We start from the raw sequence: 23,154 nt of genomic DNA on the forward strand, positions 1-23,154 counted from the left end.
ACTGGTCATTTCCTTCACTGCAGAAAGTTCTTTTCTGCCTGTTCTTAGTTAATTCCCTCCCCTACCCCCAATTTACCTGGTAAGCAACTACTCTCTGATTTTCATTCCTACAGAATTCTCATTTTATTCATATATATATATATATATATATATATATATATTTTTTTTTTTTTTTTGAGTTGGAATCTTGCTTTGTCACCCAGGTTGGAGTGCAGTGGCACAATCTTGGCTCACTTCAACCTCCATCTCCTGGGTTCATGCAATTCTCTTGCCTCAGCCTCCCAAGTAGCTGGGATTACAGGCATGCACCACCATGCCTGGCTAATTTTTATATTTTTAGAAGAGACAGGGTTTCACCATATTGGTCAGGCTGGTCTTGAACTCCTGACCTCATGTAATCCACCCACCTCAGCCTCCCAAAGTGCTGGGATTACAGGCATCAGCCACCATGCCCGGCTCCTGTATTTTCTTAATTTATTCTTCTAAGATCTCCGTGGTTCTGGATATATATTTAAATATAAAATCATTCTGAACTGAATTTTTGTGCATGGAGTACAGAAGAATTGACCATTGATTGTCTCTATTGTTTGTTTATTTTTCTATTTCATGATTTTCTTTATTTTTATTATTGCCTTATATTTATTAACTTTGGGGTTGTTTTACTCTTTTTTTTCAGGGTTCTTATTATAAAAGCATAGATAATTGACTTTAGTCCTTTGTTCGTTTCCTCTACAGGCATTTAAAGTTGTAAGTTTCTCTCTAAGCACTATGTCAGCTGTGTCCAACATTTTGGTGCATGGGGTTATCATCATTCAGTTACTGATGTTTTGAATTCTTTTTTGTGAGTTTGTCTTTGACCCAAGTGACCCATACCAACAGAGTACGTTGCTTGTTTCCTAAAATTGGCAATTTTCTAGGTATCTTATTTTTATGGATTTCTAATTTAATACTATTGTGGCCATAGCATATACTCTGTATGATTTTGAATCTTGCATATATATTGAAACTTGATTTATGGTGCAGCATATGGTCTGTGTTGGTGAACATCCCGTAAACACTTGAAAATAATGCTTTCTACAGTTATTCGAAATAATATTCATAAAATGATTTGCTTTGAAACCCCACTCTAGGTCTTGCCCTCCTCCCATGTTGTAGACATTCAACTGCTACTTGGGACCTGACTACCAATGGTTCAAACCCACTTGCCTAGAAAAGGTTGGCCCTGTGTGGCAAGATGCAGCAGCTTGTTCTCTGATAGCAACAGGCCCTGGGTCTTGCTGAGACATGTGGAGCACTATCTGAACCATTCGGGTGCATCACACATGTTTGCCTGCTGTAGCACATGCTAGAGTGCACCTTATAGATCCCCCGTTGCCTTCGGTATGGGGCTGCACATTCCCTCAGCTGTTGAGAGTCCTGGAGGCTGCAGATTTCAGCCAGTGTCTCTTGGAGTGTCTGAGTGGAACCAATAAATAAAAGCCGTAAAGAAAGTGAGAAATTAAACAAAGGGCAAGACTGATGGGGGCCACAGTACTAAATTTCTTTTATTTTTAAATAGCTTTACTGAGGTATAATTGACATAACATTTGCTTATTTTAAGTGTGCAGTTAGATTATTTTCAGTAAAATTTTAGACTTGTGTGACCATCACCATGATCCTGTTTTGCAACATTTCTGTCATTCCTAAGAAATCCCTCATGTTCATCAATCACCACCACTTTTTCCCAGTCCCCAGCTCCAGGCACCTCCTAATTGATTTTCTGACTCTACAGATTTGCCTTTTCTGGAGACCGTATAAATGGAATAATGCAATATGTTGTCTTTTGTATCTGTCTTCTTTCATTTAGTTTAATATACTTTTATGGTTCATGTATGTGGCAGCACAGATCAATATTTAATTCCTTTTAGGTGCCAAATCCTATTAAATTATATGGATAGCTCCCATTAGTTTATTCATTTATCGGTTGATAGATATTTGAGTGTTTCAACTTTATGGACTGTTATGGATAAAGTTGCTATGAATATTCACATTCATGTGTTGTGTGAACATAGGTTTTTTTCTTTTGGGTAAATAGCTAGGAGTGATAGTGCTAGGTCGTATGGTAAATGTATCTTCAACATTTTAAGATACTGCGAAACTGGTTTCCAACATGGCTGCATGTCCCATCAACAATGCGTAAGTATTTTAGTTTTTCCACATCATTGTTATTTCACTTCCTCCAGGTGTTACTGTCCTTTTTTGTTATAGCACTCTAGTGGGGAAGTGGTGTCTCATTGTAGTTTTGATTTGCATTTCCCTGCTGACTGATGATGCTGATCATCTTTTCATGTACTTTGTTGACTCTTCCTACACCTTTTTGATGAAATGGTTATTCAAATATTTTGCCTATTTTAAAATTGGGTTATTTATCTTTTCGTTGCTTAGTTGTAAGTGCATTTCGTATTCTGGACATGAGTCCTTTATCAAATATATGATTTGATTTTTTTTTTCTCAGTCTATGGGTTAGCTCTTCATTTTCTTATTGATGGCTTTTAAATGCCAACATTTTTAGTTTTGATCCTGTTTCATTTTTCAACTACTTTTTAACCATGAAAAGTTGGGTTTTTGCCTAATTCAAGATCATGAATATGTTAATCTATGTTTTCTTCTAAGAGGTGTACAGTTTAGCCCTTAAATTTAGGCCTATAATTTATTTTGAGGGAATTTTTGCCTATGTGTGAGTTAATGGCCTAAATTCATATGGCCAATTGATTTTAACAATAGTAAATTCAATAGGGAAAAAGACTGTCTTTTAAACAAGTGACACTGAGACAACTGAACTGTCCACATGCTCAGGGAATGTCAGCCTGCTATGTCAAGTGATGCCCACCCAAGTCACCACCTATTGGCATCAGAGTGTGTGAAGAATTTCTCAATATGATAACTGTGGGTTAAATAATATGCTGCAGCTCTCTGCTTCTCCCATTCAACAGACAGCCACATCTTCTTGTGCAGTGCCAGCCACATCCCTGAGACACCATGGTAAAGGTGAAGGCCAGAGTCAATGGATTTGGCCCTATTGGGTGCCTGGTCACCAAGCCTACTTATAACTCAGGTAAAGTGGATATTGTCACCATCAATGACCCCTTAATTGAGCTCAACTACATGGTCTACATGTTCCATATGATTTCACCCATGGCAAATTCCATCGCACTGTAAAGGCTGAGAATGGGAAGCTTGTCATCAATGGAAATCCCACCACCATCTTCCTCAAGCTAAATCCCACCAAAATCAAATAAGGCAATGCTGGTACTAAGCACATCGTAGACTCCAGTGGCATCTTCACTACCATGGGGAAGTGTGTGGCTCATTTGCAGGGGACAGTTAAAAGGATCATCATCTCTAACCCCTCTGCTGACACCCCCATGTTTGTGATGGGTATGAACAATGAGAAATACGACAACAGCCTCAAGATCATCAGCAATGTTTCTTGTACCACCAACTGCTTAGCACCGCTGGCCAAGATCATTCATGACAAGTTTAATACAGTGAAGGGACTCATGACCACAGTCAGTGCTATGACTGAAAACTGTGGATGGCCCCTCTGTGAAACTGTAGCATGACAGCTGCAGGGCCCACAGGAACATCATCCTTGCATCTACTGGCACTGTCAAGGCTGTGGGCAAGTATATCAATGAGCTGCATGGGAAGAGCACTGGCATGACATTCCAGGTCCCCACCACAAACATGTTGGTCATAAATCTGACCTGCCCTCAGGAAAAACATGCCAAATATGATAACATCAAGAAGGTGGTGAAGCAGCATCAGAAGGCCCCCATAAGGGCATCTTGTGCTACACTAAGAACGAGGTTGTCTCCTCCAGCTTAACCACTGACACCCACTCTTTCACCTTGGATCCTGGGACTGGCAATGCCCTCAATGACCACTTTGTTAAGCTCATTTTCTGATGTGAAAATGAGTTTGGCTACAGCAACAGGGTGGTTAACCTCATGGCTCACGTGGCCTCCAAGGAGTAAGACCTGTGGACCACCAGCCCCAGCGATGGCATGAGAGGAAAACAGAGGCCCTCAGCTGCTGGGGAGTCCCTGCCACACTCAGTCCCCCCCAACACTGAGAATCTCTCCTCCACACAGTTTAGTGCAGACCCCCTGAAGAGGGAGGTGCCTAGGGAATCCCACCTTGTCATGTACCACCAATAAAGTCCCCTGTCTGTACTCAGAAAAAAAAAATGCAATATTAGGAAGACTCACAAAGATTACTGATCACCAAAAGAATAGACAGCATGATTTCTCCATCCTCCTATTTTATACTGATGCATAAATGGTCAGGAAATGCTGGGCTCACAATGGGAGTCTGCATTCCAGTGTGGGAACATTAGTCTCCCTTGTTATAATTTTTTATCACGTAAGCACAAGACACAGCTTTATCAATGGGGGAACACACAGGCTGTTGGTGTGAAACATTCTAGACTTAGGTGTCAGCTGTTCACAAGATTGTCTGGAAAAATCAACTGCCCGGCATCTAGAGTCCTTGGGGCTCACACAAAGCATTTACCTTTTCTTAGGGGAGAAAGCCACCCATTTTACAGGGATCTATACTAAGCACAGTCTCTCATGCTGGGAAAAGGAAAATCCCTCTTTTTGGCCGGCTTACCAAACTCCTGGTTTACTTTAGGATAATTACACCCCTTGTGCTTGAGTCCCAGAGAGGTCATGAGAAGCATAGAATAAGTTTTAAAGGCATAGGACTAGATGAAATAAGTTAGGGTAAGAATATTCATGTATAACAGGGGAAGTTTCTGGACTGAATCCTGGAATACACATATCAACATTTGGAAGTTGAACAGAGAAGGAGGGGCCAGCTAAATATGCTGAGTAGGAGTTGGTGGCAGCAAGGAGAAAAATTAGGAGGACATGGCCTTGTGAAAGTCAAGTGAAGAAAGTGTTTCAAGAAGAGTTTGGTTCACTATGTTGGGTGCTGCTGTCACATCAAATGCAATAGGAAAATAAATGATTATTGATTTTGGCAACATTTTAAGTAATTTGTTTAGAGCAATTTCCACAAATAGTTGGATTGGAAGTTCAACTGGAAAGTCCAACACACAATTCATTTGTGTGTTGAGGAAGAGAAGAAAAATGTGGAAAGAGTGACTCTTAAAAACAACACCTGTTCAAGAAGTTGTACCATGAAGATCTCAGTAAAAAGGTGTGACAGCCAGTGGAGTGAAGAGTTTGTTCTTGTTGTGTTGTCTTAAACTGTACTACTCCTTTACTGATCCTTAGCACCTTGTACAGAGCAAATGTTCAAACATTGTTGAGTGTTTGATGAAATAAAGTGTCTATGTCTCATACATATTTTTATTACCATAAACATTTGCACAACATCTGACATATCATAGGAACTTAATACATGTTTATTTAATAAACGAATGGAAAGATGAGTGAAAAAATCAAGACTCTAGAATGTCTTAGTGCTTTTGAAACTTAGTGCTTATGGACTAATACATACAAGGAAATAGAAGAGAACAGTGACCACAAAGATGAAAATACTGGAAAGTTTCCCATACTAATGAGAGGCTGAAATCATTGCCCAGGCCAAAGCTGTTTGCCAAGGAGATGCAATTTTATTCCTATCTATAGCACAGATATGAGTAGGATCCCAGGTATTTGAAGTGTACTTAAAGAACCAGTTTTCAGAAGTAAGGAACAATGGGCCATCCCCTCCACCATACAGGGAGAACTAGGGCCAGAAGTTTTGGGTTATATGAGCTCAACTTGGCTGTCTTTCTAGGCAAGACCTTCAGAATGAGAACGGAGAAAGCTTTAGCAAAATGTCTTTTTTAATTCTTACTGAATTCTCTGTCAGTTATTTTTGGGGGGAGGTCACATAGATGTCACTCAACCATTTCCTCTGGAGTCTGACAATGATGGTATGGTAGCCAGCCTCTAAGGTGAGTCCAGTGATCTCTGCTTCCTGGTATTCATTCCCTTGTGTGTGGGCTGAACCTAGTAACTTACTTTTAGTCAGTATAATGGGACAAAAATGATGGAATGTTACTTCCATGATTAGGTTAGAAAAGGTAGTGATTTGCGTCTTGTTTTATATTTTCTCTTTCTCATTGGGCTGGATGAAGCAAGCTGCCATGCTGGACAGGACAATACAGTATTGAACTGAGGGCAGCCAACAGTCAAAGGGGAACTGAGGTTCCCAGTCCAATAAGCTTCGAGGAAGTGAATTTTCCAATACCTATGTAAGTGAGCTTGAAAGTAGATATTTCCCCAGTTGAGTCTTCAGATGAAACTGGAACTTTGTGCCAATCAAGTCAAGAGCTCTTGGAACTCCAATGTTTAAGAAGAAAAAAGGTAGACTGACATACTTTTAACAAGCTGCTTTCTTTTCTTGGGGATTTCTCTTGCATTACGAAGAACATTATCCCTTCATTAAACTCAGTTTGAAAACCACAAGTGGTTTAGCAAATATTAGATTCACTGAAGTTACTAAGTGTTGGTGAAGATGTGGGGAGACAGGTGTGTTATTCGTGGAATTGTAAGTTTATGCAAATTTTTGGTGAGTATCTGACAAAATATTTTAAACTTTCACACACTTGACCCCTACAAGTCTACTCCAGATATTTATTTTATGGAATAATCAGTTGAGATCAGACCAAGAGGTCATATGGGACATCTCCTTGCACATAGAAAGCTCTACATATGAGCTCTAATATATTAATTGAGTCCCTTACTGTGTATCAGGTGCTTTACATATATTATCTCATTTAGTTTTTAAAATGGACTTTATTTTCTATTATAGTTTTAGCTTCACAACAAAATTGAGGGAAAGTGCAGAGAGTTCTCATATACTCCCACTCCCACATATACACAGACTTCCCCACTGTCACCATCCTACGCCACATGGTGCATTTATTACAATCATTGATCTGCATTGACACATCTTCATCACTCAAAGTCCACAGTTTACTCTTGGTCTCACACATTCTTAGTTTTGACCAATGTATTCTGATATATAACCACCATTTTAGTGTCATCTGCCCTAAAAATCTTCTGCTTCTGTCTATTAATCCCTCTGTGCACCTTGACTCTTACAGCTATTGATCTTTTTACTGTCTCCAAGGTTTTGCCTTTTCCAGAATGTCATATACTTGGAATCACACTGTATGTAGCCTGTTAATGTTGACTTCTTGCATTTAGTAATATACATTTAAGTTTCCTCCATGTCTTTTGATGGCTTGATAGCACTTTTTTTCTTTTAGCACTGAATAATATTTCATTATCCATTGAGCTATTGAAGGACAAATTGGCTGCTTCCAGGTTTTGATAATCATGAATAAAACTGCTATAAAGATCTAACCTAGAAATAGGTTTTTGTGTGGACATAAGTTTCCAATTTATTTGTGTAAATACAATGAAGCATGATTGCTGGATTATATGGTAAGAATATGTTTAGTTTTATAAGAAACTGTCAAACTGCCTTACAAAGTGCCTGTACCATTTTGCATCCCCACCAACAGCGGATGAGCATTCCTGATGCTCCACATTCTTGCTAGCATTAGTTGTTGTCAGTGTTGAGGATTTTCACCATTCTAATGGGTGTGCAGTGGTATCTCATTTGTGTTTTAGGTTGCAATTTTCTAATGACATATGATGTTCAGTATCTTTTCATATGCTTTCTTGTAATTTGTATATCTTCTTTGGTGGGTGTCTGTTCATGTCTGTTGCCTATCTTTGCATCAGATTGCATTCCAAATGTAAGACATTTTTAGGAGGTAAGAGATTCCTTCTGAGATTTCCTATGCATCTCTTCAGTTTACTGTGGACATTCATTTTCACACATTTCTAAGCAATGGAAAACAGCCTTTTGGTATTATCTTGATAAGATTCCTGCTCATTTCCCTTGGAATTTTTGATGTAGACCTCTAAGCCAGATGCAACTTAAAAAATTACACACATTTGTGTCCAGGAGCACAGTAATCACCAGATAGATGTATAAAAAGATAGCTTCTACTACATTTTCTTGTAAAGTAAGATAATATCATTGTCTGTATACCACATTGCTTTAATACCATATGCTCATGTGATTTGTTTTACTCTTACCCCAAACCAATCTCTATTGACTCCCACAAGTCTTCAGCTGGTGATTTCAGGATTGAAGAGGTGACCTTAAGCTGGCCACTATGCTTGCATTGAAGTGCCTGTAATAAAGGCACCTTTGGGAAATTTTGCAACTTGACCACTAACCAGCATAAAAGCATGAAAAAAAATTGATTTAGAAGACTGCGATTGGGTGTTTGGATCTTATGTTTTCTCTGATTTCAAGTCTTGTCTTCAAGGATTTATTTATTTATTTACTTATCCACAAAGAACAATTTAGCACTAAAATGTTCTTATCTTTTTCTGATGTGAGGAGAATCATGAGACTATAGTTATAAACAACACAAATAGAAGGGGGCTGAGAAAGGTGGTATCTACAAAACAGTTCTGCGATCTAGAAGTGAAATTCCAGAGAGTACGCTTCAAGTAAGTATACCAAGCCCCACTGTCCATGAGGCTGACTCTTGATGGATGACAGGGGTATTAGGGTTGGGGAACAGACCAGAGGAGAGCAAAGTCTGCCTAGAATTGGTCATTTGCTGTGGGACGTGGCTGGTGGGACAGCTCTCTCATGAGTCTGCCCATTGTCTGAGGCCATGTTCTTGGAGACTCCTGGGTAAGAGATTTCTTAGACATTAATCACTGTCATATTGAGAAAGTTTCCATGTATCCACTAAAACTACCCAATATGACCAAAATAAAGATATCTCCTTTCTCATGTACTGGTGAAGAACTGGGCTAGTCAATATTAATTTGTTTCCAGGGTCCCTGAAATTCTTATCTGAAAACTCTCTTTCTGCTACTTTTCTTGGAGGTCGGTGAATTGCACAGAATAGACATTAGTCCAAGTGCCATAAAATCCTGTAACATCCTAGGTCATGACAATGAATATTTTAGGCTTTCCTTTGCTCCCCTGTTCTTTCTTGTCTCTGGTTTTTGCTGTGTGACTCAAAGTAAAAAATATTCCCAAAGTCCCTTGCAGCAGTGCATGAGTTAGGCTATACCAAATTCACCTTTGTCCCATATTCCTTCTTGATCTTGTGAAATTGTATGGTCTGATTGTGTTCCTTCCAAATTCATATGTTGAAACTTAATTGCCAATGTGATAGTGTTTAGAGTTGGGGCCTTTAGGAAGCGATTAGCATATGAGGACAGGGCCCTCATGAATGGGATTAGTGACCTCATAAAAGGGCTTGAGGAAACTAGCTGACCCCTTCCATTCTTCTGCCACATGAGGACACAGACAATGCAGCAACAAGATGCTGTCTTGGAAGGAGACACTGGGCTCCCACCAGACATGAAACTCATAGACACTTGATCATGTATTTCCCGGCATCTGGAACATAAGAAATAGGTTTCTGTTATTTGTACATTTTCTAATCCGATATATTTTGTTATACTAGCACAAATAGACTAAATCATGAAGCTTCCATTTTTTACAAGTCACTCAAATTAGGGTGTTGAAATTAATCTTCAAGGCTGATGGTCATCTAGGCATCCTGTTCCACAATGCAGCTGTGACTGCTGTGTCAGCCAGACAGTCACCCCTAGACATGTGTTTTCTTAGTATTTCCCTAAACTTTCAGCACAAGCACTCCATCCTGGATGCCAGATTAAAGACCCCTCCTTGGCCACAAATTATCAGCCCACCAGTGCAGCAGCCAATTTGACACCTAAATAAAAAGTTAAGGCCTAACTCTGGGAGCATGGTCAATTTCCCTTTTCTTTTTACCAACCCAATAAAAATTTTATCCAGTTTAACCTTCTGCACTTCTTTTCAATGACCATGATTCTCCAAAATATCCACTACTCTTCCAAGTATTCTAATGACACCTGCTTTTTTCCCTTTCAACTGATTTAACTTTACTGCACTGTTTCATAGATAGAGAGTATGATTTCTGTTGGGAAATTTTTATAGGTATAGCTCTTCTGTCCAGAGTGCAAAGTTCCATAGTTTTGCACAGTATGTGCAAAACATTATAATCCACTGGCTGTTTCAGTCATTACTGATCTGCCCTATTAAGATCTTTTGTTCTGAGAAGAATCAATGGGAATTCTTTGAGTCACACACTTAACGAACTATTTTTTTGTAAAGGGACTGCTGTTTTGAAAGTTTGGCTGTTCACTTGTTTTAAATTTTGGGATCTGAATTGCAGTTATAGACAAGCAGAGCTATATGACCATACTTCATTTTCCCTTTCTAAATATGTGGGTGGTGAAGGCACTCTATGTATATTTGGATTAAGCAAATAGGCCTTCGAAGTTATTACCAGGGAGACTGCTATGGGACTGCTTTCTCTTTTGGCATTTTCCATGCAAATGTTTCCTTGACCCAGCTCTTGGCTCTGTGGGTTAATCTGGGCAAAAGTAGACCTGCACTGTGGCATGGGTTCATGCAGGAAAGTGTCCAGTCGAGGAATGATAGAAGACTTTTCAGGTCTGTTGGCTTAGGTAGTGACCCATTCTGCTGCGTTCCATCCTAACTCACTGTTTTCCTCCTCTGACTGCTATAATTCTCCAGATATGCTGATGTATTTTGATCCAGCTTTGCCTTCATGGATTAATTTATTTAATAAATATTTATGGGGCTCTCTGTGACATTGGGCATGATTCTAGGCTCTTGGGAATGTAGCAGGAAGCAAGACAGTCTAAGGTCCCTATGCAGGTACAGATAAACAATAAAACAGACAATAGATAAGTTAGTTGCAGGTTGTGGTAACAGCTAGGAGGGGAGAAACAGTGTGATGTGATGAATGAAGCAGAGCCTATTCGGGAGAGGATGGTCAGGGATCTTTCATCTCATTAGGGCAGTGACAATTCAGCTGAGATCTACATGTCAATAGACAGCCAACCGTGAGAAGATGAGGCACACCATTTTATGTAAAGGGAATGATAAATGTGAAGATCCAGAGACAAGAAAGTCTTGCGTGTTTACAGAATTGAAGGGAGACCAATCTGGCTGGGACACTGTGAGTAAAAGGAAGTGTGATGAGGACACGAGCTGGAAGGATGAGCAGATCATGCAGTGTCCGGGAGAGCTGGAGATCAGTTTAGAGTCTGTTGTAAATGGAATGGGAAGCCCCAGAAAGGTTTTATATAGGTGAGACATAGGATTTGAGTTTACTTTAAAAAATCTCTCAGGCTGTTGTATGGAGAACATAGTTTGGCAAGCAGCAAGAGAGTCATTGGAAACGCCAGTGCTGAGGCTATTCATTTAGATATATATATATTTTTTTTCTCTAACCTTCTTTTTTTGTTTGTTTTTATGAGGCAGGATCTTGCTCTGTCACCCAGAGTACTGGTGTGCAGTGGCGCGATCTTCCACTTCCCAGGCCAAGAGATTCTCCTACCTCAGTCTCAGGAGTGACTAGGACCGCAAGTATGCACCACCATGCCTGGCTAGACTTTTAACAAATTTTTAATTCTGTAGAGATGGGGTCTCCCTATGTTGCCCAGGGTGGTCTTGAAATCCTAGGCTCAAGCGATCCTCCTGCTTGGCCACCAAGAGTGCTGAGATTGTAGTCATGAGCCTTTGTGCTCAACTATCTCTATCTTTGATGTGAGTGAGCCTCTGCCTACATTCCAGTTAAAGAAACTATACCGATTGCGTGGAATTCTTGAGGTTTGATTAGTTTAAGCTACAGATTTTCTTAACCTTGGAGAGCTTTTCTGTTTGTCTTTTAAATGTAGAGAGCAATTAGTTGAAGTGAGGCCTAAGTACCTGTAATTTTGTAGAAACTCCCTGGGTGATTTTAATGGGCAAAGAGGGAGAGAACTCTGTAGGATCAATTAGGGACCCCCTTTCTTTCTTCGGGATTACAGTAAGTATAATATATAAGGCTCAAATTCTCTCCTCCCCCAGAATTATGGAGGCAAAGGGCAGTGCAAGGTACAACAGGCTTTGTCTGCTTCTGGTAGGCCCACCTTTCACATGACTGTGCCAAATAGTGAAGACAATACCATAAGTAAGAGCCAGGAAAAGTGCCTGTCTTGGCTGTCCATCAGATGACAATGGAATAGGTGTGGAAGGCTGCTGCTGGCCTTCACCGTCTTCACCACTCACAGTCTGCCTTCTTCCCTTTCTCTCAGATCTTCATTCTCCCAACTCAGTTCACTTAACAAATAAAACCCCAGGCATGACTTGTTTTCTCAGCTGCCCTTGGCAATCACATAATTTCCATCCTCTCTGCCCCTGGTGGGAAGGGAGGAGCACACCTGGCCAGTCTCCAGAATGGACTGTCTAGTCCTTGCTCCTCTGTCTCACTGTCACAGCCACAAGTGACCTGCAGTTTTCTGCTGCCAGACTGTGGTTTTAAGGTCATGTTCACTAACCCAAAGCACGTTCCAATGGGTTTCAATTTCCAGCTGTTCCTGTGAGATCCAGGCCACTTTTCTCAGTGCTGTCTGCATCCAGTGGGTGTCCTGCCTCAATCCAGCAGCCCGGATTGCTCAGCTTTGGAAGCCAGTGAGGTGGGTGGCAAGTCGTTCCATATACCACGTTTCCCTCTGTTTAAGAAGTTTGAAAAAGGTATAGGTGTTTGTGTGGTGTTCAGGCTGGCATTCCCACACATATATTTGAAGTATGTTCATTACAAGTAAAAGAATTGACAGACTCCTGGAGACCACAGATGCACTGGAAGCAGTTCCATGCATTCTTTGTATTCACTGAAGACACTCCAATGAGATGCTTTTCTGAAAGCATCAAGGGCTGAAGTAGGGAGTGGTTCTGCCTGGGTGTTCTGATGTCATCTGTGAAGGGCTGGCCTTCCCCAGCCCCAAGGCTGTGACTCATTAAGAGCAGAGACCCTGGGAAGTTCACCCCTCAGCTGAGTGGGCATGTTCCAGGCATAGTGCTCAATGCTAGAGAGACAGATGTGAGAGAAGTAGAGATGCTTACACATTCCAACATCATTTAAGGGCGAAGGTGAAGGCTGATTTTGTTTCCTGCCTGCCCAACCTCCTTGGGGTGAATTATTTTGCCAACTATAAATATGACTTTAAGGATTTGGCCCCTGGGGCTGCAGGGGGTGGGAGGTGGACGGGGGCAACTTCATGTCAAGGCTTCACATGTTATGCTAGGGCACGAAGGTGCATTCAACAAAGCCTCAGTGTTAAGCAGATTCTCTGCCAAGGACTTTGCAACTATAAGTCAGGGTTCCCACCACTGCTGCAAATCAGGCAATGTCCAGTGTCCTGGCTTTGTTGGGTGAGGGAAGGGACAGTGTATGACCTTGGAAAAGCTAATTCACTTTGTCAAGGATCTGGCTAGACATTTCTCTTGTCAAGAGTAGCATTAGCCATTGTCTGAAACAAGGGTCACTTCAAGGTTTCAGCTGAAGTAGCTCTGCTGATTTCTGTGTTGAAGTTAGTAGATTTGGTAGAAATCACAGACATGACTTCACAGCCAGAGATTCCCTGGGCTCACACAGCCACTGTTCAGTGCTGCTGCAGCCTAGACCGAGCCCTATAGGTATTCTTGATCTTGCTCTCATCTGTGCAGTGGAAAGATGCAGGTATAAGGTGTGGGAAAAATCAAACAAAATGACAAACATGAAGGCTCTCGTAAGATTCACGGGCTTGTGTGAATGTTAGGAAGCAAGGTGGTTACAAGGTGTTCATGCTCAGTGCTGCAGAGAAGGGGCTGCTGAGAGGCGTCCTCAAGTCTCGTATCATAGCTCCTGGGACCCCAGAAGGAAGAGAGGCAGTTGCGGTGCATATGGACTGTATCTTCTGGGATTTCCAGCTCCTGGGGCAGGGTGATGAGGGAGTGACAAGGCATGGCCTCCCTTTCCTGAGAACACGAAGAAAAAAGTAACTAGTTCTGCATCTTCTTTGAGGGTGTGCTGTGAGAAGAGTGTGCAGGGCAGAGCTTTGGCATGAACTGGCAGTGGTGTTGAGCAAAGCATGACTTTCTGGGTTTCCGTTTCCTCTTCACTAGGCACTATCTCTTTTGGCCCTGCCAATTTAAATTTCTAGTGATTGTCTAAGAGTTTTAAAACCTACTTGGGAAACATCTATAGCTTAATGCCAAAACAAAAGGTCATATTTAAGTCAGCATTAAGTTCTGCAGTTCAGTGGTCATCAGATATCAGAGAGGGAGGGAATCGGTTCCTCCTTGGCCCCACCTCTTGATCCTTTACAACCCTATGAGTGGTATGATGCCCCTTTCCCAGTGAGGTGCCAGGTGCCACTAGAGCCAGGGAATGGCTGGGAAACCTCTTTCTCAAATAGCTTTGGCTTCACACAAACAAATAAGCACATGGAGGCTTGTGTTATTATGAAGTTTAGCTGCAGAAGTGGGCAGGTGCCAGAGGATGCAAATCATCTTACACTTTTACAGCCCAAAGTCACTGGCAACAGACCTTAGAAATGAGCCATAACCTTCATTTTGCAGGAAAGGAAACAGACCCAGGAAGGTGAAGAGATTTGCTTAACTTCAATGGCAAAATTGAAACGAGAACCCAGGATTTTCACTCTTCACTCATTTGCAAAAATATTCTTCTAAAAGAAAAGAATACTTGCTTGTTTTTTGCCCTCCTTTCCCCCTTTCCTTAGTCCATCTCACCCCCAGATAATTTCATTTCTTTATCATGAAGCACCAGCCTGTCTCCATTTATGCAGCTTCCATGTCCATGAGCTGATGTTCAGATGAGAGGTTGGGTTATATGGGCAAGAGAGATGGTTTAGACAGCGGAATTCTGCTGAAACCTGCCCTCTGTCCTCTTTCCAAATGTCTCTCATCCCAGTTTTTTTTCCCTTAATAAATATTTTACCTTAAAGATAGCAAATCCTGGGTCACCACTACTGACAGTGGCCTAGTTGAACGTTGGGAAAGTCATCTCACTTCCCAGGGCTCAGTTTTCTCATCGGTAAAATGAAAGAAGGAAAGGAGCCCACAGTTAAAAGCTGGAATAAAGTTCCCTAGATCCTTCTTTAACTTCAGTTTAAAAAAAATTTTAGAGATGAAGTCTAGTCTGGCATTGAATTCCTGGATTCAAGTGATCTTCCCCCTCAGCCTCCCAGTAGCTGGGAATACAGGTGTGCCCCGCCATGCCTGATGAAGATTTCTTTGCTCTAAAATCTGAACTCCACAAAGATGTTGATCTGCCCTGTAGGAGCCAGGAAGCCTTTTCTATTTAACCACAAAAGGTCAGCAATAGGTATTTTGCCTGCTGCTGAAAGAACTTCTCATAATCAGGACTGACTGTGTATTTTACAGGGATCAGTGCAAAATGAAATGTGGGGTCCCATGGCAGCCCCTTGTGTTAAGCACAGTCTTGGGTGACCTCACCGGCCCTGTGCCCAGAGAGCTTCTCTGCTCAGAGCTACACCAGGGATTTGACAGACTCCAGCTGGTGCGGGAGGGAGTTAGGGCCGGGCTCATGAGAAGGGTATTCCTACTTCAGTGGCCAGGGTTCATGCTAAGATGACAATAGGCCCAGAGCCCATCTCACGCCCACCCCTCTGTCGCCAGTACCTGTTTTGGAAGAAGGGCTGACTTCATTAGTGCTGGTTCTTCCATTTCTTGAGGAAAGATTATGCTGTTCAATAGGGAGCTTCAGGTTTCCAGAATGGATTACTGACTGTTTTGGAGTCTGCAACTGACTCCAGTGCCCCCTGCTTTTGGGGACAGAGTGGCCAAGCCACTTTCTTTTCATCCAGCCTTCCCCCTCCACTTCCTTGTAGTGAACCTCTTTCATGCCTCAGATCGCCGACTCCATTCCCTGCTCATTCCCATTGGGTGGGATCCTGGGCCAAGATAAAGGAAAAAAACTCCCTTCCAATTTCCACCAGAGTCCCCCGATGTCTTAAGAAGCACATGTAGACAGAGGGGTTGTGTGGTCCTCACTTGAGTCAACTAAGAGTGGGAGATTCTCTTCTGAATTCAATTTTCAAAAGCAGATTTTCCTTTTTTTTGTAGTATAAAAATATTCTGGGCCTTGCACAATTTCAGGTTTTGGATCTAATTCCCAGTCCCTTTACAACCTTGGCAGCTGGGCTTCGCCTTCATCAGCCTTTCCCTTTCCCTGCTCCGGGCCTCTCACAACCCCACTCACTCTTCATATCACACAAATGAGTTCATTCTCAGCACCACACCCACTGTGTGGTTTTTCTCTTTCCCAGCTCTCATCATGATGATCCAGCTTCTTCAGTTTCATCGACACCTTGAAAATTCATCTTTGAATTATTTCTTGCTTTGTGATTCAAAGCATTCTGCTCCCCGACTCCCCATCACCTCCTCTCTCCATCCTAGCATTTGAGTTTGTTGGTGTTTCATCTTCCCATCCACGCATCCATCTATCTCTCCATCAGCCCATGTGTCTATTTTGTGTCAGTCACTGGGGACAGAGAGATGACATGGTGAGTTACTGTCCTCAGGACATGTCAGTGTAGGGGTGGGGAACAGGATATATAAATGAAAAATTAATGGCAGTGCAACTAGATATGCAGAAAGCACAGGGGCTGTAAAAGAGGTGCTTTGGATGGTGAATAAGGAGCTGGGAAGGATGTGCTGGCAGGAGAGCTGGGGACCCTCTAAGCAGAAGGAATGCCGTGCACTGGCCTGGGTAGATGTAAAAGCATGCTGCATGCAGGAAGCGCTGAGTTTGGAAAATTGTTGAGGCACGAAGTAGGAGAATCTGGGGATAGGGCAGGGATTGGTGAGAATTAGTCTGGAGTGTCAGGCAGGGTCCAGGGCTTCAGAGGCCCTCTGTGTTATGCTAAGGCCCTCAGGCTCATCCGGACAGTCCTGGAGCTCCACCCAGTGGTTGGTTTTAAGGAAGGGAGTGGCATGGTGAGACTAGTTTAGAGACACAACTCTGGCAACACTGCTGAGGATCCGTTTCATGAGTGACTCTCTAAGACAGGGAGGCCTGTGGGGAGTAAAAGTCGGAATGATGTTGCCAGGGAGGAAGAGGACACATTCAAGAGGTGTTGTGGAGGTAAAGTTGGTAGTGCTGAATGACAGGTGGGAGGAGTAGGGGGCTGCCATTCAGGTTTCTGGCTTGAAAAAGTGCGTGCATGAGAATTCTGTGCCCACACCCAGTCTTGTCTAAACTAGCGGCCATTCTGCCTCGGGCCTACCTCAGTTGCCCCTGTATTCCATTTTGTTACCAACACTTAAATCAGGCCTTCATTTCTTACCTAGATTCTTGAAGTATCCTCTTCATCTCTTTCAGTCCATCCTACAACATGCTGCCAAGGTAATCTTCCAGGGACAGCTAAACAGTTCCCATTGCATAGTGAATGATGTCCCAACTTTTAGCATCACCATCAATATTCATTGCTGGAGGAGACATTCTTTTCCCGTAGAGTCCAGTTTTTGAGAGAACGTGAGACATGTTGTATGTGTGAAGTAATTTAATCAAGTCTTTTTGTTTGTTTGTTTGTTTGTTTCTTGGTTTTATTTATTTATTTTATTTTATTTTACTTTATTTTATTTTTTTGAGACAGAGTCCTGCTCTGTCGCCCAGGCTGGAGTACAATGGTGTGATCTCAGCTCCCTGCAACCTCTGCCTCCCGAATTCAAGCAATTCTCCTGCCTCAGCCTCCCAAGTAGCTGGGATTACAGGCACCAACACCATGCCCCCTAATTTTTTTGTATTTTTAGTAGAGATGGGCTTTAGCCATGTTGGCCAGGCTGGTCTCGAATTTCTGACCTCAGGTAATCCATCTGCTTCAGCCTCCCAAACTGCTAGGATTACAGGCGTGAGCCACCGTGCCCGGCCAGTCATCTTTAATGGGGACACAGAACTCCTACTCTGAGGTCAGTGAGGGAAGCAGGCAGGGTGTCTCCAGGTGTGGCCCTGGGTGATCCTGTGTGTGCCTAGCATGTCTTTCCAGGTGTCTCTTCCATTTCTACCTTGGCATAGTGCTGTCTGGTCTGGTCTCATTGGTCCGTAAAAGTGACCCCTTTCCCATCCTGGGTCTTTGCAGACTCCATTGTCTCCACCTGGAATACTTTTCCTCGCATTCCTGTCTGTTGAAATCCTACCCATCTTCTGATATTTAGCCCAAATGCAAGGACCCCATGAATCCCCTATGGGAATGGATCTCCCGAAAGCATTTTCCTTTCTAATGGCACTCTTCACATTTACTGTGCACAGCACCTAACATGTCTTCTATTTTATCTCCCACACTGGACCGCTAGACTGGAAGCAGAAGTGGAAAATCAGAGGCCTTAATCCTGGGGCCAGACTGTGAATGTGTTTTCTTAGTTTGCATATTTGTTCCCCATCAAATTTAACTTATTAAAAAATTATAACCTATGTTAAACGTACAGGAAAGTGGAGAATATGATATAATAACGTATATTTGGCCCTTGGAACCTGCCTATCTAGTCTGTGGCTTAGTCTGGCACCCGAGCTCTCTCATCTGCCCTCTATACACACTTTCCAGAAGGCGGGGGGCCTCCTTATGCCCCCCGTCCTCCTCTGCACCACTGCTCGGGCTGTGCCTATTGCCTGCACTGAGGAATTCAAGGCCTCATTCAAGCCCCACTGGGTCCTGCGGCTTTTCCCAGTGACTTCAGCTCAGCTCCATTCTCAGTACTCATAGACACCTAGCCCTTAAGCTGTTGGCTGAGCACTTGCCTGTGCTTTGATTCATTCCTTTGTCAGGTACCCTGCAGAGCCACCCAGGTGGAGAAAAAGGACCCAAAAGTACCTGCCAGGTCAGGCTTCCTTGTTTTTCCCTCCAAGCCTTTCCGCCCCCGTGTGGTGCATCATGTGAGGTGCAGCGGGGCTTGGTGCAGGAGCTCTGCCTGGCACCCTCCGGTGTAAGAAGGGATGGCACATTTTGTTGGCCACAACACTCTGAAGCCTTTGTACCTGTTTAGTTGAGACTGCTGACTGATCTGGCCTCTTCGCCTCTTTCGCTGATCACCCCTCACTGCCCGCTGGAGATATGTCCTCTTCTTTCCTTTCCCTGTGAAAATTGCCCTGGTGGTTTCATAAGCCTAGCGTTTCACTAGGCTGAAAAACCAGGGGAAGGGCTCTTGTCCCTGATTCCAGCACTTTCCTTTGGTTCCTATGGTATTTTGCATTAACATATGGATGTTGTACTTGCCTTACAAGAGCTGGAGAAATGTTGGCTCTTGCATTTTGTGCAGGGGAAGGAGGCGTGTTGCATTTTTCTTTTTTTAATTAATTTTTTTTTATACTTTAAGTTCTAGGGTACATGTGCACAACGTGCAGGTTTGATACATAGGTATACATGTGCCATGTTGGTTTGCTGCACCCATCAACTTGTCATTTACATTAGGTATTTCTCCTAATGCTATATATCCCCCAGCCCCTCACCCCTGACAGGCTCCAGTGTGTGATGTTCCCTGCCCTGTGTCCATGTGTTCTCATTGTTCAATTCCCACCTGTGAGTGAGGACATGCAGTGTTTGGTTTTCTGTCCTTGTGATAGTTTGCTTAAAATGATGGTTTCCAGCTTCATCCATGTCCCTGCAAAAAGACATAAACTCATCCTTTTTTATGGTTGTGTTGCATTTTCTTAATCCAGTCTATCATTGACTGACATTTGGGTTGGTTCCAACTCTTTGCTATTGTGAATAGTGCCTTAATAAACATATGTGTGCATATGTCTTTATAGTAGCATGATTTATAATACTTTGGGTATATACCCAGTAATGGGATTGCTGGGTCAAATGATATTTCTAGTTGTAGATCCTTGAGGAATCGCCACACTGTCTTCCACAATGGTTGAACTAATTTACACTCCCATCAACAGTGTAAAAGTGTTCCTGTTTCTCCACATCTTCTCCAGCATCTGTTGTTTCCTGACTTTTTAGTGATCATCATTCTAACTGGCATGAATGGTGTCTCATTGTGGTTTTGATTTGCATTTCTCTGAAGACCAGTGATGATGAGCATTTTTTCATATGTCTGTTGGCTGCATAAATGTCTTCTTTTGAGAAGTGCCTGTTCATATCCTTTGTCTACTTTTTGATGGGGTTGTTTGTTGTTTTCTTGTAAATTTGTTCAAGTTCTTTGTAAACTCTCTGGATATTAGCTCTTTGTCAGATGAGTAGATTGCAAAGATTTTCTCCCATTCTGTAGTTTGCCTGTTCACTGTGATGATAGTTTCTTTTGCTGTGCAGAAGCTCTTTAGTTTAATTAGCTCTCATTTGTCAATTTTTGCTTTTGTTGCCATTGCTTTTGGTGTTTTAGTCATGAAGTCTTTGCCCATGCCTATGTCCTGACTGGTATTACCTAGGTTTTCTTCTAGGGTTTTTATGGTGTTAGGTCTTGCATTTAAGCCTTTAATCCATCTTGAGTTAATTTTTGTGTATGGTGTAAGGAAGGGATCCAGTTTCAGCTTTCTGCATATGGGTAGCCAGTTTTCCCAGCACCATTTATTAAATAGGAAATCATTTCCCCATTGCTTGTTTTTGTTGGGTTTTGTCAAAGATTAGATGGTTGTAGATGTGTGGTGTTATTTCTGAGGCCTCTCTTCTGTTCCATTGGTCTGCATGTCTGTTTTGGTACCAGTACCATGCTGTTTTGGTTACTGTAGCCTTGTAGTATAGTTTGAAGTCAGGTAGCGTGATGCCTCCAGCTTTACTCTTTTTGCTTAGGACTGTCTTGGCTATGCAGGCTCTTTTTTGGTTCCATATGAACTTCAAAGTAGTTTTTTCCCAATTCTGTGAAGAAAGTCAGTGGTAGTTTGATGGGGATAGTGTTGAATCTATAAATTACCTTGGGCAGTATGGCCATTTTCATGATATTGATTCTTCCTACCCATGAGCATGAAACATTCTTCCATTTGTTTGTGTCCTCTTTTATTTTGTTGAGCAGTGGTTTGTAGTTGTCCTTGAAGAGGTCCTTCACATCCCTTATAAGTTGGATTCCTAGGTATTTTATTCTCTTTGTAGTAATTGTGAATGGGAGTTCACTCATGATTTGGCTCTCTCTTTGTCTATTATTAGTGTATAGGAATGCTTGTGATTTTTGCACATTGATTTTGTATCCTGAGAATTTGCTGAAGTTGCTTATCAGCTTAAGGAGATTTTGGGCTGAGAGGATGGGGTTTTCTAAATATACAATTATGTCATCCGCAAGCAGAAACAATTTGACTTCCTCTTTTCCTAATTGAAAACCCTTGATTTCTTTCTCTTGCCTGATTGCCCTAGCCAGAACTTCCAACACTATGTTGAATAGGAGTGGTGAGAGAGGACATCCTTGTCTTGTGCCAGTTTTCAAAGGGATGCTTCCAGTTTTTGCCCATTCAGTACAATATTGGCTGCGGGTTTGTCATAAATAGCTCTATTATTTTGAGGTAGCTTCCATTAATACCTAGTTTATTGAGAGTTTGTAGCATGAAGGGCTGTTGAATTGTGTCAAAGGCCTTTTCTGCATCTATTGAGATAATCCTGTGGTTTTCATTGTTGGTTCTGTTTATGCGATGGATTATGATTATTGATTTGCATATGTTGAACCAGCCTTGCATCCCAGAGATGAAGCCGACTTGGTCGTGGTGGATAAGCTTTTTGATGTGCTGCTGGATTCAGTTTGCCAGTATTTTACTGAGGATTTTCGCATCGATGTTCATCAGGGATATTAGCCTAAAATTCTCTTTTTTGTGTGTCTCTACTATGCTTTGGTATCAGGATGATGCTAGTCCCATAAAATGAGTTAGGGAGGATTCTCTCTTTTTCTATTGATTGAAATAGTTTCAGAAGGAATGGTACTAGCCCCTCTTTGTACCTCTGGTAGAATTTCAGCTCTGAATCCGTCTGGTCCTGGACTTTTTTTCGTTGGTAGACTATTAATGATTGCCACAATTTCAGAACCTGTTACTGGTCTATTCAGAGATTCAGCTTCTTCCTGATTTAGTCTTGGGAGGGTGTAAGTGTCCAGGAATTTATCTATTTCTTCTAGATTTTCTAGTTTATTCACATAGAGGTGTTTATAGTATTCTCTGATGGTAGTTTGTATTTCTGTGGGATCAATGGTGATATCCCCTTTACCATTTTTAATGCATCTATTTGATTTTCTTTCTCTCTTTTCTTTTTTATTGGTTTTGCTAGCAGTCTATCTTTTTTATTGATCTTAAAAAAAAAAAAAAAAAAAAAAAAACCAGCTCCTGGATTCATTGATTTTTTTGAAGGTTTTTTGTGTCTCTGTCTCCTTCAGTTCTGCTCCGATCTTAGTTATTTCTTGCCTTCTGCTAGCTTTTGAAGTTGTTTGCTCTTGCTTCTCTAGTTCTTTTAATTGTGATGTTAAGGTGTCAATTTAAGATATTGCCTGCTTTCTCTTGTGGGCATTTAGTGCTATAAATTTCCCTCTACACACGGCTTTAAATGTGTCCCAGAGATTCTGGTACGTTGTGTCTTTGTTTTCATTGGTTTCAAAGAACGTTTTTATTTCTGCCTTCATTTTGTTATTTACCCAGTAGTCATTCAGGAGCAGGCTGTTCTGTTTCCATGTAGTTGTGTGGTTCTGAGTGAGTTTCTTAACCCTGAATTCTAGTTTGAATCCACTGTGGTCTGAGAGACAGTTGTGATTTCTGTTCTTTCACACTTGCTGAGGAGTGTTTTACTTCCAATTATGTGGTCAATTTTAGAGTAAGTCATGTGGTGCTGAGAAGAATGTATTTTCTGTTGATTTGGGGTGTAGAGTTCTGTAGCTGTTTTTGTTAGGTCCGCTGGTGCTTAGCTGAGTTCAAGTCCTGGATATCCTTGTTTACCTTCTCTCTAGTTGATCTGTCTAATATTGACAGTGGGGTGTTAAAATCTCCCATTACGATTGTGTGGGAGTCTAAGTCTCTTTTGCAGGTCTCTAAGGACTTGCTTTATGAATCTGGGTGCTCCTGTATGGGGTGCATATTTATTTAGGACAGTTAGCTCTTCTTGGTGAAGTGATCCCTTTACCATTATGTAGTGGTCTTCTTTGTCTTTTTTGATTTTTGTTGGTTTAAAGTCTGTTTTATCAGAGACTAGGATTGTAGTCCCTGTTTTTTTTTTTTTTTTTTTTTTCTTTCCATTTGCTTGGTAGATCTTCCTCTATCCCTTTATTTTGAGCCTATGTGTGTCTATG

At 41.8% G+C, this 23,154-nt stretch overlaps 1 pseudogene across 1 annotated transcript in view; it reads left to right on the forward strand.

Moving 5' to 3' along the window:
* The first annotated feature begins 184 nt into the window (after positions 1-184).
* LOC139360276 (glyceraldehyde-3-phosphate dehydrogenase pseudogene) overlaps positions 185-23,154 on the forward strand; it is a 39,188-nt pseudogene continuing 16,218 nt past the window's right edge. Inside the window, exon 1 of the transcript XR_011617567.1 lies at positions 185-23,154. This exon is cut by the window's right edge and continues 16,218 nt beyond it. The product of XR_011617567.1 is annotated as a glyceraldehyde-3-phosphate dehydrogenase pseudogene (transcript).

Source organism: Macaca nemestrina, chromosome 1 (genome assembly GCF_043159975.1).
Source record: "Macaca nemestrina isolate mMacNem1 chromosome 1, mMacNem.hap1, whole genome shotgun sequence".
Taxonomy (NCBI): Eukaryota; Metazoa; Chordata; class Mammalia; order Primates; family Cercopithecidae; genus Macaca; species Macaca nemestrina.